Below are 16,144 nucleotides of genomic sequence, written 5' to 3'. Positions count from 1 at the left end.
CTTGCAAGGTATGTCTCTTCCTATTGAGTCTGCAATTGACAACCAATGTGGGGGCTGAGAGAGCTCCTCTGTCCTGTCTTCCCATTCCTTTTTTTTTTTTTTTTTAATGTTTATTTTTGAGAGAGAGAGTGAGTGCAAGTGGGGAAGGGGCAGAGAGAGAGGGAGACACAGAATCAGAAGTAGGCTCCAGGCTCTGAGCTGTCAGCACGGAGCCCGATGGGGGGCTCGAACTCAAACTGTGAGATCATGACCTGAGCTGAAGTCAATCGCTTAACCAACTGAGCCACTCAGGCTCCGCAACACCCCCCCCCCCCGACTCCATTTTAAATGAGGTTTCCTTTCATTAGTTTTCATACTTCTGAACATGGGACAGTCTTACCTATTGTTAATAAATTTGACACTCCTGAAGAGTACTGGCCAGTTATTCTGTAAAATGCCCCTCCATTTGGGGAGGTTGTTTATTCATGACTGAATAAAGGTTATGCATTTTTGTTCTGAGTATTATGGAAGTGATGTTATGTTGTGTGCTTCTCAGGGCATTCTTCTCTGTTTTTAATCATGATGCAATTTGCTCGTTCTTCCTTGCAAATGGAGATGATACAGTTAACTAGGCTCAGGTTTCTTTTTTTTTTTTTTTAATTTTTTAAAGCCTTTTTTTTCATTAAATTTTATTTATTTTGAGAGAGAGAGAGAGAGAGAGAGAGGGAGGGAATGAGTGGGGGAGGGGCAGAGAGAGAAGGAAAGAGAGAATCCTAAACAGACTCCGCACCATCAGTGCAGAGCCCAATGTAGGGCTCCACCTCACCAGCTGTGAGATCGCGACCTGAGCCAGAAACCAAGAGTCAGACGCTTAACTGACTGAACCACCCAGGCTCCCCAACTAGGCTCGAGTCTCTTAAACTTGAGATAATGTTGACCTTTCAGACCATGTCTGGGGCACCACAGGTTGAGAAACACTGGAATTAAATGCTCTCATTTTAAGTGATCTCGGTGCCAGCATGCTTCTAAATGCAAATGTAGGAATGAAATTACTTGGCTGTACAAAGGTTGGCATCTGGATGGCCTAGGATATGCTTATATTATTGTAGATTAATTAAATATTCATTATAAAAATAGAAAAAGAAATAGAAAGTTTCTAAATCTCAGACTCCTGCAGAAGATATCCCTGGACCTCACAGTTATGGAAACTTTGGCGGGGCTGTGGTTTTACCCTTCCTAATTGCTTCACCCATCCCTTAAAAGACTGTACCATCTTGTTAAGGGATTTGGGAGTTCCCTGGCCTTGAACTGATTATTTAGAGTGGGATCCCATGCCCCCTACATCATTGCCTACTCCCCTCACCTATTATACATGGACTTTTAGCTTAGAGTAACCTTACCTTGTTTTAGGATTGTTTTAGAATAACAAAACCATAATAATATAGTCAACATTTTTCTTTCTTTTTTTTTTTTTTTTTTAAGTTTATTCATTTATTTTGAGGGAGAGAGAGAGCTAGCACATGCGTGTACAAGCAGAAGAGAGAGAGAATCCCAAGCAGGTTCCACACTGTCAGCCCAAAGCTGGATTTGGGGCTCAAACTCCCAAACCGTGTGATCATGCCCTCAGGTGAGATCAAGAGTCAGATGCTTAACCGACTGAGCCACCCAGGCACCCCTAGTCAACATTTTTCTTAAAGTTCATTCTTTATCCTTTGCTAATTCTTCCAATTTATAGTTTTTAACTAACTTAAAAAAAATAAAACCTACAGTAATATCCCCCCCCCCCCCGCCCATTCATTTTGGCTTTTCATCCTGGTAAAATACTATAAAAATAAATCAGCTGAATTTCAGCATAAATACAGGGAAAGCCAGCAGTTGGAATGATTGCAGTTTGGAAAATGTTAGATAGAGGCACTTTAAAAGAAAGATCCCACCCTATTACAGGCTGCTACTTTGAAATAACTCATGTTTCTTTCCCACCTCTAAATTGTCATTTTTCCAGTTCTTTTTGGAAGCTTCAGTATGCAAAGCTTTGACAACAGTATAGGAGAATGAAATCACTACCCACTGTGTGTGACATTTGCTTGAAGATAATTCATTTGGCTCAAATTGGCAGTGGCTGAAATGCATGAAACAATGAAATGTTTGCATGGGTTCATTGTTTAAAGGAAGGAAATCCATCAAGGTATCCTTTTAATTGCAGGGCTGTGATAAGCCTTTATCTGATTGTATATCTTTAAATGGATATTTTCTTCCTCAGCTTCATGCAGAGTTGTGTGATAATTGGAATTCTCAGTACCTTTGCACTGTACCTTCCATCTTTGTTCTTTTCCCCACTTGACTTTGGACTGATGGCTTCCTGTATCAGGTAGAATAGTTTTAATGTAAATGATAGAAAATTCAACCCAAACAGGCCTGAGCAACAAAGGGTATCTATTGGCTCATCTTACTAGAAAGTAGAGCTTAAACATCAGGTTTAGGTATGGTTTGATCAGGGCCGTGGTCAACTTCTCAGACCATAAGGCCAGTGCTTCTCAAGCTATTGGAAAAAAAGGAACTTAAAAAAAATATTTTTAAACCAATACAGACCCATACTTTTTATAAAATACAATACAAATGAATTACAGAAAAAATGAAATTTAAAAAAATAAATATAAGGCCCAGATTTTAATTATTAAGTTCAACAGATATACATTTATTGTCAAATTGCTGTCAGTGTTTCTAAACCTTATTTTCAGTTTCTGTCCTGACCTTTTTATAGGCTGTTATAGGCTATTGAGAAGCTCTGATTTGCTGCTGGCCTCTTCTGCCAGCTTATTTTTCAGTGTGGTTTGCTTCGGGATGGCAAAATGGCTGCCAGTAGCTTCCAGAATGATGTGTTCACATCTTTATTCACATCTAGGGGAAGAATTTTCTCAACTATTGTTCAAAAGGGTTGAGGCTCACACTGGTTGGACCAACTCAAAGCCCTTCACCGTGATCAGGGGAATGCCATTGGTTCCTTTTTTGTATTATTTGTCCGTTCTTGAACCACTAGATGTTAGAAGAATGTAGGAACATTGGGATGGGGGGCGCAGTCTCACTTAGACCATATGTCTGCCATACAATGCTGGGGTGGGGGGCACTGCAATACTGACTGCTGTTTTATGTTAATAAAAACATCAATATGGGGCGCCTGGGTGGCTCTGTTGGTTAAACATCTGACTTCGGCTCAGGTCGTGATCTCATAGTTCATGGGTTTGAGCCTCACGTCGGGCTCTGTGCTCACAGCTCAGAGCCTGGAGCCTGAGCTTTACACTTTACATTTAATCTATAACACAATAAAAAATAGATATTTGGCCTTTGTCTTGGGTTCCTGGCATGGAGCTCCCTAAAAATCCTTGGAATCTCCTGAGTCATGAATGTCTTTTGTATGTTTACGAAATGACTCCTGGATAGAGGATGTGAGTTCTGCTAAATACTTTCACTCTGGGGGTTGGTCACCAGAATGACCAAGCCCTGATAGACGGGGCAGAACTGTAGGTGCGGAACTGGAGACTGAGTTCAGTCACCAACGGCCAATGATTTAATCCATTGTGCTGCATAAAACCCCCTAGAATGCATCTAGAGAGCATCCGGATTGGTGAACACATCAAGATGCTGGGCAGGTGACTTGTCCGGAGAGGGCACAGAAGCTCTGTGTCCACCTCCCCCCCCTTCCTTGCCCTATGCAGCTCCTCCATTTGGCTGTTCCTGAATTGTATCCTTTATGATAAATCATGAGACATAAATAAAGTGTTTTCGTGAGTTCTGTGAGCCGCTCCACTGAGGCTGAGCGGTAGAAGTTGTGGGAATCCCCATATTTGTAGCCAAGTCTGACAGGAAGGCAACCTGGGGACCTGGCCCTTGTGCCTGGCATCTGAAGTGAGTGCAGTCATGTAGGACTGAGCACTTATGCCTGTGGAGTCTGATGCTCCCTTCTGGGTTGTTCATGTCAAATCGAATTGAATTGTAGGACATCCAGCTCCTTTGGAGGATTGAGAATGAGACATGGTCCTAACAGCATTCCCTGAGAGAGGAGTAGGTACTAATATGACCCTAGTGTGCAGTGAGGAAATGGATAAGAGACTTATTAAGCAGCTAAAGTTGCACACCTAGAGATCTTTGGATTTGAAATCTCAAACCGCACTCCTCTGCATCGGTGTGTTGTAGACTTCTCAACTAGTCCAGTGAAATTCAAAACAATTGGTATTTTTGTGAGGGAAGTGTTAGAGATTTAATGGTTTAAGAGAAATGATTTATGTCTCTGTTGGTAAAGCTGTCTTTAAAACATTTTATTTTATTTGTAAAAAATATTTGTGTGTGTGTGTGAGAGAGAGAGAGAGAGATCGGGGAAAGAGAGAGAGAGAGAACAAGCAGGAGAGGGGCAGAGAGAGAGAGGGAGACAAGACAGAATCCCAAGCAGGCTCCAGGCTCTGTGCTGTCAGGGAAGAGTCCCACGTGGGGCTCAGACTCACAGAGAGGTCATGACCTGAGTTGAAATCGAGTTGGATGCTTAACCAACTGAGCCACCTAGGCGTGCCACCCCCCCACCCCATTTTTTAATTTAAACTTTTTTAAGATGGTGAAGCTTTCTGCAGATGGGGCTAAAGGGAAAATTTACCCACTTAAAATCCTTTGTAAAATAAGACTTGAAAATGAAAATGAAAACCCAGAATTATTTCCAGAGGGTAGACAGTATGTTAACCCTGATATGTACTTAAACACCCCAATGTAAGCTGTCCTTTAAAAAATAACCATATTTTTAGGGATCACTTAGGAATATCATTAAGTGAAAAGAATCAGATTGTAAGTTATAACTTCCTGCTGGTTCTGATAACATCTAGAATTTACTCTTTGTGCTTCTGTTAAATCTAGTGTGATACAGGATTTGAAATCCAGAAGATAAAATAGATGTTTTAGTTATTTAAAGGTTACATTCAAGGAGAGGTGATACTGTGCCACTTTTTTAGGCACTGTGTAAGCAGGTCTTTTTTTTTTTTTTTTTTCCAAGGGATTTATCTATTAAAAACTTAATTGGTTTGTGCTGTCTGGTACAAACAGAAACTGTTATGTCCTCTTAATGAGATAAAAGGAAATTATGTGTCTTGAGATCTTCTCTAAATCAAAGGAGACTTCTCTTGTGCCCTATGTTACTGTGTTAAACATCAGTAATTCCATACTACTGATTATAATTTGTGTGTGCATTCAAAATGGGTTGTGAATTCAGAGATTGCATTTGTAACTTAGACACTTGCTTACATTTTATCCCTGGATAAACATAAAGCCTTCTAGGAATTACCTTTTCTTTACAATGAATTTTCTCCCTCCTACAAGCCTTGTTGCTGAAACATTAGAGAATGTTTTGTATTTGATGTGGATTTTCATATACAGCTGTAGAAGTATGTTACTTGAGCTACTGTAGAAATAGTGTTTTTGCTTCAAGAAAATTGTTTCCTTTCTCTCAAAGCTGCAGATCAGCATTTCTACTCTTCATGCTTTCTGGCCCCAGGTATTCAATTGACAGATCATGTTACTTCCTTTTCTTTTTGGTCATTCCCATTGGCTCAGTTCAAGGCCCCCAATAACTGGATTATTGAAATCCAAAGTGGATTCCCCACCTCTAATACATTCTCAATGGTATTGCTAATGTTCTATAATACAGATCCAGTGCTAGTCCACTATTCAAACATGCTCAATGATTCTCAGATCCCCAGTATATATTTCAGATCTTTTATCATCAAACTTTTTTCCCATAAGATATTTTACCCACCAGCATTGCTGTCAATTTAGAATATGCCAGAGACATTCCCACCTTGCTAACATTGCCCAAGCTACCTCTGTGTCCTATTGCCCTTTGCTTCCTATGGGCCCAAACCAGGTTTTGCACTGTCTAGTTTAGGTCCCACCTCATCCTTGAAATTCTTCTAGATCCTTTCCAGCTAGTTCTCATCTGGTGTTTATCACTCTCATTGGATTGTGTGTCTTCCCAGAGATAAGGAACCTGTCTTATTCCCCTTGGTATCCCAACAGCCTTGCCCTTATTGACATTCCATGGATACTTGTTGAATTGAATCAACAAAGGGTGACCTGGTGACTCAGTTGGTTAAGCATTTGACTCTTGATTTAGGCTTGGGTCATGATCTCATGGTTTGTGAGATCGAGCCCCAAGTAGGGCTTTGTGCTGACAGTGCTGGCCCGATGTGCTTGGGATTCTCTCTCTCCCTGTCTCTCTCTGACCCTCCCCTGCACACAAGCTTTCTCTCTCTCAAAATAAATAAATAAGTTTTTAAAAAAAAGAATTGAACCAATAATTAAATGAAATTTATTCTTTTAAAACAGAAGTAGGAGGGAGGAAAAGAGAGGGGGAGAGAAGGAGAATATGCACATGGGTGAATTCTGCATACTTCCTTTATGTAAGGTACAGGGCAGAGCATTGTGGGAGATCAAAAGAAAACTGCAAAATCCAGACTATGGGAGGGATGCCTGGGTGGCTCAGTTGGTTAAACATCCTACTTCAACTCAGGTCATGACCTCAGGACCTGTGAGTTTGAGCCCTGCCCGGGCTCTGTGCTGACAGCTCAGAGCCTGGAACTTGCTTTGGATTCTGTGTGTCTCCCCTCCCCCCCCCCCCCCCCAATCTCTCAAAAATAAACATTAAAAAAATTAAAAAAAAAATCCAGACTATAGGAAACCCTATAGGACAATTGACCTGGTTTCTTCAGTGAATAGATTATTGGAAGACAGAGAGACAGAGATGAGTAGAAGACCTAAGAAATTTATCAACTCAGTTGCAATGTGTAGACTTTGTAAGGATTTTGATTCAAGCAAACTGTAAAGAACACAAGACAATTGGGGAAATTTGAGCACTGATTGGATAACTGATGTTAAGAAATTATGATTAATTTCGATAGGTGTGATAAAACTAGTGTGTTTATGCTGTAAAGTGTCCTTATTTTTAAGAGATACATACTGAAATATCTGCAGATGAAAGGCTGTGATGTCTGGGATTTACCTCCAAACAACCTGGTGTTGGGGGCTGGTGATCGAGGGAATGGGCATGGAGAGAAAACAAGATTGGCTCTGATTGGTAATTGTTGAAGCTGGCAGATGGCTGTGTGGGGATTCATTCATTCTTTAAAAAAAAAAGTTTTTGTTTTTAATGTTTATTCATTTTTGAGAGACAGAGAGAGACAGAGTGCAAATGGAGGAAAGGCAGAGAGAGAGGGAGACACAGAATCCTAAGCAAGCTCCAGGCTCTGAGCTGTTAGCACAGACCCTAACACGGCTCGAACCCATGAACTGTGAGATCATGACCTGAGTCGAAGTCGGATGCTTCACCTGAGCCACCCAGGCACCCCAATTCTTTCTACTTTTAAGTTGAAAAAAATTTATTGATGTATAGTAGATACTTTAAGTTTTTTATTTTTTAATTTTTAAGTTTATTTATTTATTTATTTTGGTGGTGGGGGGAGACAGAGAGAAGGGCAGAGAGAGGGAAAGAGAATCCCAAGCAGGCTCCACACCACGAGTGCAGAGCCTGATGCAGGGCTCGAACTTATGAATCTCGAGATCATGACCTGAGCCAAAATCAAGAGTTGAATAAGCAACAGACAACCACTCAGGTGCTCCTATTTTCTTTTTTAATTGAAATATAGTTGATACTTTCTATATTTTTATGTGTTTGAAAGTTTCTCTCATAAAAGATACAGAATAAAAATAAGGGCTAAGACATAGGTTTTGGTTTTAAAGTATTTGAACCAGTGAAACTGGGGTCTGGGCAGCTCAGATTCTAGCCCTGGCCCTCTAATGACCTGAATGACCTGGAGTTGCCCCTTTAACATTTCTGGGTTCCACAGAACATTACTCGAGTAAATGAGTTCACTGGATGGGATCCTCCTTGTCAATGGTTACCTGCGATGCTGCACTTTTGAAAGAGGGTTGAGGTGTGCTCTCAAGGAGAAAGATTCTAGAATCAAGGAGCCATGTTCATGAAGGGCTTGGTTTCCTTCAAGCTGTTTGTCAGATTCTAGTTCCAGACTGGTCACCTCCTTTTCCCCAGGGAAACTGGAAGCATTCTGTAATGCAGGCTGTCAATTTGAGTTTATAGGATTTCAGCCATAGAACAGAAGTGTCATATAATTAGCTGGGTCGTCTTATCCCTGAGTTATTTCTGTGTGTCTAGTGGTTAGGAGATCAGGCTCTGGAGGCCGGGTTCAAATCTCAGTTTAACTACTAGCTGTGTCACCGACCTTCCTTAGAGGGCTGTGGTGACGTTTAAATCAGCTAATACATGTGTGACACATAGTGATGGCTCAATAAATGATATCATTTTTTTCAGGTCCATTAGTCTTCTTTGTGTTTTGGATTTACAGTTTTTAAAAGCTAGTTGAGCCTTAAGCACCGTTGTCATCTTCAGTTTCTTCCTCCTTCCCTCCCTTTCTTTGGGTTAGCACATTGGAGACCTCACCATAGTCCTTACCATTGGTGAGAGCAGCACCAAGGTGCCTCCGAGAGATCGTCCTGTCAGCCCTTCACTTGGATGCTGATGCTGATGGTCTGGTTGCTGTGGCATTTGCCTGTGGTGGCATAGCCAGGGCATTGGTGGGGCCACATCTGGAATCCCATCTCCTGACTGCTGGTTATTTCTGTGGCTGTGTTCAGCTTCCTGAAGTCTCCTTTGGCATCCTAATTGCTTACTAGGATGTAGTGTGGAGAGAAAAATTCTGTCTCCTGTATCTGGTATTAAAAAACTTATCCCCTCTGTTAAGAAGGAATGTCTGGTAATGCTCTAGCATTTGTAGGGAGGGGAAATGGGAGGAAGCATGGTGTTCCTCACATTCTGACTAATCGCTTAGGCAGCGGGGCTCCGTCATTTCCTTTCTGTGGCTTGGTGACCTCAACCCTCTTCCTGGTCCAGGCCGGCAGCACCTGTGACCACCCTCCCTTCCTTACAGCCAGCTTGTCTTGGGTCTTGGGTCTTTGTCTTACAGTTGTCTGAATCACTTCCCTGTTTCTCATCCTTGATGTTTCCCAGTAAGTAGCATTGTTTCTCCTTAAGCCTATTGTTTTTCTCCTTAATGTTATTTCTTGATTGCCTTCATTTTCTTTTGATGCTTCTATTTATTTTCTATTCATTAAGCTGAAAATAGGTTTATAAAGTTCTCTTATTTTTCCAAGGATGAGATCCCAGTTTATAGATTATCTGCATCCCTTTCCTTTTTCTTCAGCTTTGAGGCACTTTGTGACTCATGAGATTTTCCTAATAAGGGGGAAGGTAATATTTTTATAACACTTGACAGATTATGTAGTGATTTTATAGACAAAATAATGTACTAGGCATAAGAGTTGGAAAGCCTAGATTTTGTCCCGGGTTTTAATTTCCATTCACAAACCAAGTTTTCAGACAAGTTTTTTTAACCTTTTCCTACTTCCGTTTTCTCATCTGAAAAATGGGAATCCCTAGTGTTTGTTGGAAGATGGTGTGTTCTTGGCATTAAGTTCAGTAAGTTCTGGCTCAAGTAACTGTGGATATTGTGATCTTATTTGGGATTCATAGTAACTTTTTTGAGGTATATTGGACAATTACCCCCATTTTTTATCTATTTCCATTTTCTTTCATTTTTCTTCTTTCTTTTTCATCTATTTCTTTCCTTTTGTCTATAAGAAAAAAGAAAGACTTAAAAGCTAACACATTTCAGTTGTACAAATATGGCATTAAGGCTCGGTGTTTGAGATTTGCCCTAAAATCTTTCCTTGGAAGAGGAGGCAAAGGGTGAGTGGAGGACTCCTTCCTGCGTCTTTAAATTCAACTTATTCCCGGTTCAGTACAATCCAGAAAGACCAGGGGTGGGTTTGTCCTTGACTTAGAGCCGTGTCCAGGCTTCCTGAGCGCAGGTGATAGGCCCGGAGGTGGTGTCGTCATGCAGTGGGCAGACTCACCTGGGGTGGGGTGTTGGCCCTGCTCCAGAAGCCGTCTGCTCCTCCGGTTCCTCCTTGGTACAGTAACTGCCGTGAGGCGATTTTGAAGAATAGGACATACACGTAAAGGGCCTGACATGCTATATAGTTGCTTAGCCAATATGAGTTCCTTTTCTAGTTTAGAATATATTTCTGATTTGTGTAATGGGAACTGAAGTGGAAATGTTGGGATTCGGAGCGAACGGCCAAGAAAGAATTCTTCAGACGTCTTTGGTGCAAAAAAGTAGTTTCATGAAAGCACAGGACAGGACCCATGGGCAGAAAGAGCTGCGCTGGGGTTGTGACGGGTGACTGATTGTATACCTTCAGGTTGGGAGGGGGTTAGGGATAGCATAGCATACATCTCTAAGGAATTTTGGCAGCAAGGTTTCGAGGACCTTGAGGGGGCTAACTATTGTTAGGAAAAGATCATAAAGTACTATCTAGTAAAACTTCAGTCATAAGACCCTCCAGATGTATATCAGTGAGGCCATATGCTTGGAGGATGATTGCAAACCTGTATCTTGGGGGGTAGAGATAATGGAAGTTCCCAAAGGAATTTCTATGTGTGAAAGTAGACTCCCAGGATCCTGGGGGGGTGGGGGGGGGATAATGTTAAGCTAAGATTGCCTTTTGTCCCTTAGCAAAGTGTCCGCATCGAGGCAGCTGAGCTCCCAGGGGAAGGTCACTCTGCCTGTCTCAAGGACTTACCACTGGACTGTAAGTAGTAAGGAAATTTAATTTCTTCTTTTGCCTTTGTTTCCCATATCAGGATCCTCCTGCTAAAGGAATTTCAGGCAGCAGCCAACAGGTTTTAGAGACATTTTTGTGGGCAGTGGTACTCTTGAAACATCCCTAACTACCCCCACCCTGCCAAGAAAGGCTGGTCTGGTAGGGTTGGGACTTGCTTTCCACCAGTGTTTCTCACCTCCAGGTGGGCCTTAGAGTGACATTGCTTTGTCAGAATACAATTCTGGGCTCCAGACCAGACCTACTGCCCAGACATGCACCTTTGGGAAAAGCTTTCCAGGTTCTTCTGATGCTACCCTGGCTTAGAGCCGCTGCTTTAGACAAACCAGAGTGACCTTCTAGAAGTGTGTCTAAAATATGATTCAATTTAAAGAACTCCAGTTGGGTGTCTCTTTCTGAGGATACAGCAGTTCTTTTCTGAGAGGAGCATGTCCTCTTATACACTTGGCCTTGTTAATTGGGTGTAATGCTTTCATAGTGACGATAATAGCTAACCCAGGCACTTTACATGTATTAACCCGTGCAGTTCTTGCCGCAGCCCTGCGAGTTAGGTGCTATCACTGTGTCCCTTCGGCATGACATATCCAAAGCCACACACAATACCTGGAATGGAGCCAGGTATTGAACCCACACAGCCTGGCTTAGGAGTCAGTGCCCTTGTCCCTCATGTTATCCATCTGTCTTAATCGCAGATAGGACTGCCTTGGAAGAGGGCTTTGGAACATGCCGCTGTTACCCAAGGGTTGTGGAAATTTGGTAAGAACTGGTAGCCTCTTCTCCGCTGACTTTATATTGTTTCTTGGCGTATCCTGGCTGGGTCCAGATGTGAAGAGGACTCCTACATCAGAGCGGATGTGTGTGCAAGCAGGTGGTAAGGGGGAGGGGTAGAGCACATTTACCAGCACGCCTCTCCTATTTACTCCTTCCACTCTCCCACTTATTACCGAGGTGTGTGGGATTGGCTCGCTCTAAGGGTGGTAATTTGGGAGTCACTTCTTTGGCTTCCTTCACTGTAGCGAAAATGATAGACTCGTTGCTCTTTGAAGGTGAATGTCTCTTTGAGAGAGCCTGAGAATGACTTTCATTTCATCTGTATTCGGGAGAGAACAGAACACAGTTCCCAAAGGCCTGGTGCTAAATAGTCGTTTGAGGAGGGCTTCATGTGGGAGCTCTTTGCAGCCTGGAACAGGCTGTAAAATAGACTGGGGGATATACTTGCTTTAGACTGACCTGCCCAGACAGAACATTGTGGGGCGCTCAGGCAAATGCAGCCCGTGTGAAATAACAATTAGAACGGCCACTTGCTATGTGCCGGGCACTGTGCTAGGTCATTTAGGACACTCTGTCCCTTATCCTGGTGGATGTCTTGGTTCCCATTTTATGGAGCAAGAAACCAACTCAGAAGTTAAATTATGAGTCTTATGGTCACACAGATAAGTGATGCAGTCAGGATTTGAGCATATTTCTCTCAGACTCCAAAGCCGTGAGTATTACTTCCTATAATACTTCACTCTTCTGTGAAAGAAAACCGTGTGCTCAGCTTTGCGGCAGCATTAATTTGTAAATAAAAGCCTTCTTTCCTGATTTAACATGAAGATCTTCTTTTGGATGTAAGGAATAAAATAAACACTGCTAACTGCTGTCCTGAAATGAAGGAAGTAAAAGAAATGAATGAATGAATGAATGAATGAGTGAGTGAGCTGGACTGGTGGTAGATTTGTAGAGCATGGGGAGATCCCTCCCCCAGGATACTCACATCTTCTAAATAAGTCTGTTGGGGTCCTTCGCCCTCCCACCCTATTAAACACAATATAATATCTGGACCTTGAAGTAGCAATTTGTATTTCTGGCTACGTTTAATTCCTGACTTGTTTACTCTCGATTTCTTTCCCTTAAATTAGTTGTACCTCCTATTCCTCCCCTTTTCTTTTTTTCCCTACTGTCCTTTCCAGTAGAAGGTTTTGCTTGCCAGGATCATTTGGTTTAAGGTGGATAATGTATGTAATTTTAAAAGTTCAGATTTCTTTGAAAAAGTCTGAAAAGAATTAATAAAGGCATATCCATCAATTCATGAACCACAAAAATTAGGATGAGCTTTCCGACAAATGTTGTTATTATAATACTTACTGTTCCATTTTCAATTCAGACATTATAGATGCCCCGAGGAAACAGACACAGAGGGAAAATGAGATGTGATCATATTAATTATGATTTCACTTCTGCGGTTAAATAGATTTCCAGCTAGAGTCAGGGTTGCTTCTTAATTAAACAAATATTTCTTGAGGGCTTGAAATCTGCCAAACTCTGTACTTGTCTTTGATTTCACCTGTTCCTTGGGTGCTAGTGCCATTTCAGCTCTGAGTTGGTTTTAAAAATTCTTTGCAGCAGCTCTCAGAATAATTTAGGTCGGAGTTTAGGACCGTCATTCCATGAAAGCCATTTTTCCATGTACTTGAAGGGTAACATCATGTCTGTCTTTTTTTTTTTTTTTTTTTTTTCATTTGGGTTCTCTGTTATTCCTCTCCTTTCTCCTCCTCCTTTTCTTGGCCTTACGTTCTTGATTAGGAAGAAATACCAAAATTAACTTAATTTAAAGAAATTGTATAGATCCGTGCTTCCTATCAAGTGGCCTTCAGACCATCAGCATTATAATCACTTGTGCTTGTTAAAAATGTATATTTCTGCAACAACAGGGATGGACCTAGAAGGTATTCTGCTAAGTGTAATAAGTCAGAGAAAGACAAATACCATATGATTTCACTTATATGTGGAATCTAAAAATCAAAACAAACAAACAGCAGAAACAGACCCATAAATACAAAGAACAAATTGAAGGTTGCCAGAGGGAAGGGGAATGAAGGGAATGGGCTAAATGGGTGAGGGGGGTGGGAGATACAGGCTTCCAGTTATGGAATGAATAAGTCACAGGGATAAAAGGTACAGCGTAGGGATATTGTAATAGTGTTGTATGGTGATGGGTGATAGCTACACTTGTGAGCATAGCCTCAGGTATAGAGTTGTGGAATCACTGTGCTATACACATGAAACTAATGTAAAATTGTGTGTCAGCTATAATCCAATTAAAATAAAATGCATATTCTTGTGTCCCACCCCAGATCTGAATGTGAGAACTGCTGAATTAGAGTTACATGCATGTTATTTTTATGCATCCGGTAGAATGTTCTCTTTTTTTCTTTGAATGAAGAGGTAATCTCATTTTCCCCCTGAGTTAATGTACTCTGATTAAAAAACAAAAATGAAAACAATAAAAAAACATTTCCAAAAAGAATGCTGGAATTAGGTTTTAGAATTTGAGAAACTTTTCTTTAGATTTTTACTGAAACTCAAGTTGTTCTTTCATCTACTGTGGGTATCCTCAAATTATTATTAGCAAACTACCCAATTCTTTGACTTTTTAAAAATGAAAGAAGTTTAAAGACTTCATTAATTTGAAGTCCTAGTTCAAGCTACTAATATTTTATTTATTTTTTTTAATGTTTATTTTTATTTTTGAGACAGAGAGCATGAACGGGGGGAGGGGGAGAGGCAGAGAGAGACACAGAATCTGAAGCGGGCTCCAGGCTCTGAGCTGTCAGCACAGAGCCTGATGTGGGGCTCGAATTTGTCACCTGTGAGATCATGACCTGTGCTGAAGTCGGACGCTCAACTGACTGAGCCACTCAGGCGTCCCAAGCTACTAATGTTTTAAAATGAGTCAGAGGAGTCACAGAGTTGTGGTTGGTGGCAAAACTGGATAGAAACAGGTTCTGATCTGTGCCCATCAGCTGTGTGACTCTAGGTAAGCCCTTTCAACATTCTGTCCAGTAGCAGATGGCATGGGTATGTGGTGACTTCCCTTCTGGTTCTGATTGAGTCGGACCTTGTGGAAAGAGAAATAAAAGATGTTGACAGATAGGCCAGTATGCTGGAGAGGGAAAGTTTTGTATCGGTAGAAGGGACTTTTAAAATGAAATACATGATGGCCGAAGGAAATACAGTCCATCAGTCCATAAAGAATAAGAATATTGAAGTTAAAAAGAAATGATTGGGAGTTTCTTGTACTCATTCAGAACAACAGTGCAGTACTTACCCAGATTCCCGGTTACTGAAGCCCAACCAGGAAATGGACTTCCTTAAGGCAAGGACTGCCCTTTGTTTGACACATTTCATTTGCTGTACTGTTGCCAGGTACGTTTGTGCCATTTTATAGATTTAGGTAGAAGTGGGTGATGGTAGGATCTGGGGAGAGCATACGTCTTACATATTAGAAACTGCCACTATTCGAGGAAAGAAACAAAGCATCCTGCTTTAAGAGATTCATCCGTCTTAAGCTAATTCAAACAACTGGAGAATTGAGGAGAAATTGGAGTTTAGTAAATGATTTCTTGCTTGTGCTGTTGTATTCCATTTCTGTCTGTTGAGTTATGGAGAGAAGGATGGATATCAAAGGTGGCAAAGTGTATAAAGACCAGTGTTCCTTAAATCTCAATAACTTATGGGCCTCTTCATTTAAAGGAAAAAATTTCTTACAAATCCCCAGTACTAACATAAATATTTTTATTATGGAGTAGCTTAAATATGCTCAAACATAAAACTAGGTATAAACTCCTTATGCTTCAGCTCTTATATAACTATTAAACAATGACAAATTTATAGAGTAAATTCAACAAAGCCACAAAACCAATAAAATTCAAATTAACATTAATTTGTCATGACAGATAATTTTGTTTGATAATTTTGACAGATAATTTTGTTTAAACCTCTCTTTGGAAATGTGATTATGGTTCTAACACCAAAGTTTTAGTTCTTTTGAGATCTGTGTGTAACTCAGTTCTCCTTCCACCTCCCTGTATTCAAAACTTCAAAAGCACCTTCTTTTGGCAGGAATGCATGATTTGGTTGTTTAATTTAGTTTTATTTATTTTTCTTACTTGTCCTTGATGATTAAAATTATACTACCAGATGCCATGCCAATCAAAAACATGAATGCAAACTCACTTTTGATCAAGCAAGAAGGTGGGATTTGGTACCTTGTTGCACATGGGATAGGTGGAGGGAGGAGAGGGGCCATTGGTACCTGCTATATTGGGTTTCTGATTTGGATGAGTTTGAATGGTGCCATTGAGCAAAATGTAGAACAAAGGAGGAAAAGTAGGTTTTGAGGGAAGATGATTAGTAGGGGACTTAGGTTTCCAGCAGTATAGTGGATTGGATACTCTGACATGCTTCCCCACTGTAATCTGGATAAAACATTTTTTAATGTACTTCTGGGATCACAGGAGCTAAAACATCTCCAAAATCTCCTACCTCAATTAGATCAACCATCATCTAAGGGTAAATTAAACCAAAGCTGAGAGCTTTGTATATAAACAAACACAAAAGATAGGTTGCCACAAGGGCAAATGATGATATCTCCACTGTGTTTGGAGACTGAGCC

General features: G+C 41.0%; 1 protein-coding gene across 6 annotated transcripts in view; it reads left to right on the top strand.

Annotated features, from left to right (window-relative positions):
• The window catches only part of APBB2 (amyloid beta precursor protein binding family B member 2), a 382,316-nt gene that overhangs the window by 50,586 nt on the left and 315,586 nt on the right, over positions 1 to 16,144 (top strand). The window contains exon 2 of one of the 6 annotated variants that reach the window (XM_049631929.1): positions 10,602 to 10,677. The exons of the other annotated variants lie outside the window; for them this stretch is intronic. The gene's annotated coding sequence lies outside the window, so the exon portion shown is untranslated. The remainder of the gene's footprint in view (positions 1 to 10,601; positions 10,678 to 16,144) is intronic. 6 annotated transcript variants of the gene reach the window in all.

This window comes from Panthera uncia, chromosome B1 (genome assembly GCF_023721935.1).
Source record: "Panthera uncia isolate 11264 chromosome B1, Puncia_PCG_1.0, whole genome shotgun sequence".
NCBI lineage: Eukaryota > Metazoa > Chordata > Mammalia > Carnivora > Felidae > Panthera > Panthera uncia.
This window is presented reverse-complemented; position numbering and strand designations above follow the sequence as displayed.